Below are 1,508 nucleotides of genomic sequence, written 5' to 3' on the forward strand. Positions count from 1 at the left end.
AGTACTGCACGAAGTCTTTTGTGAGTTCATGGGTGGAAATTCTTGTCTCCTGTATGAAAGCAACATCTATGCGTTTTTCTAGCAGCAGACTGAGCAGCCATTGCTTACGTTTTTTTGCAACAGTACTACTAGCGTTAAAGGTTGCAATATTCAATGAATTTGAGTCTTTATCCATTAAAGTTTGTAGTTGGGATGGCTTACACGTTTGACACAACGTCGTCAATCTTCGAAGGCCGTTTCCTCAAGTGCTGAAGCACCCCGCTCTGTCAACCGTGGTTGGCCTTGAGGTTCAGTGCCTTTCTTCCAACGCTTGTGGGTCGCAGGAGTAAATCATTGATCAGCCGCAGCCATACGCGCTGCAGCGTTTTCCGTTGATCGCTCCCCCTTCCTTTTAACTGGCGCTTCCGCTCCGGTGACCTCTTGATCCGGGTTACCATCTGCCTCACTCGCCTTTCTGTTTTCCTCCCCCTTTCTTTCGACCAGTTTTGCCTTGACTTGCCCTTCTTGCAAGTTCTCTCCCGTATTCGGCGACGGCGTCTCTGTCTCCTTTACTTCTGCGACGCTGCCTGCTGGTGGTGCTGAATTCGCTGCTCCGACGACGTCAGATGACAATTGAGACGCCTTCCCCGTCGAAGTCCCGGCAATGGTCTCCTCCATTTCATCTTGGTCCATCAAGTTATCGACATCCTGTGGTTCGGTTGGAAGCCTCGTTTTTGCCGCGTACGTCTGGATGCAGTTGTTCTCCTCATGTCCGTAAGTGCGGCACGTCCTGCACCATGGGGTGCGACACTGCTTGCACATATGTCCGACCTTCTTGCACCGTAAGCACTGAGCGGGACGGCCCGGAATGGACACCAACGCTGGCATTCCGAGGATGTTGATTTGATGCGGGATAGCGTCCACTGTGATACCTTCCTTGAGCACCATTGTGACTGCTAGCGCTGTTGTCTCCACATTCTCAAAGCCTGGTTGCCTCCACTTCTCGCGCACGGTTGATTTCACTTTTCCGTGCGACTCGAACGTCGTTTGCACAGCTTCGTCGTGAACGCAGACGGGAACCCAGTGAACTTTGAATTATTTTTCACTCACATTCGGATCGATGACCAGGCAGGTCTTGCCCTTGACGTTGAGCACTGCCGCAAGTAGCAGCTCCTCCTTCGATTCCGCGTTGTGCAGGGTGAGCATCCAAACGTGGTTGTACTGGAAGGCACCGAAGCCGGCCACGTCATTCATGTCAACGACGTCCTGTAAAACGTCGCGAAAGTCGTCGATGCGATACGGTCTTGCCGATGGGTCACCGTGTAGAAATGCTCAGTTAAAACAATAGCGACCTGTTGGCAGCGTAGGCAGGATAATGCGGTAGCCCTGGGGAGCCAAAGTTTCCAAAATACCTGTTGATGCCCGGCTAGGGTTAGCCGTAGAACGCGCTCCGCTGGAGCTCATGATTCCTTGACCGTTTGCCTCGACGACCGAAAAAACAATCCAGTCGGCCCCACTCGACCACCGGA

General features: G+C 52.5%; 1 pseudogene; it reads right to left on the bottom strand.

Moving 5' to 3' along the window:
* Window positions 1-219: 219 nt before the first annotated feature.
* Window positions 220-984, bottom strand: LOC115321586 (annotated as a pseudogene).
* Window positions 985-1,508: the final 524 nt, after the last annotated feature.

The sequence above is a fragment of the Ixodes scapularis genome, unplaced genomic scaffold (assembly GCF_016920785.2).
Source record: "Ixodes scapularis isolate PalLabHiFi unplaced genomic scaffold, ASM1692078v2 PGA_scaffold0__279_contigs__length_252992795, whole genome shotgun sequence".
Classification (NCBI taxonomy): Eukaryota; Metazoa; Arthropoda; class Arachnida; order Ixodida; family Ixodidae; genus Ixodes; species Ixodes scapularis.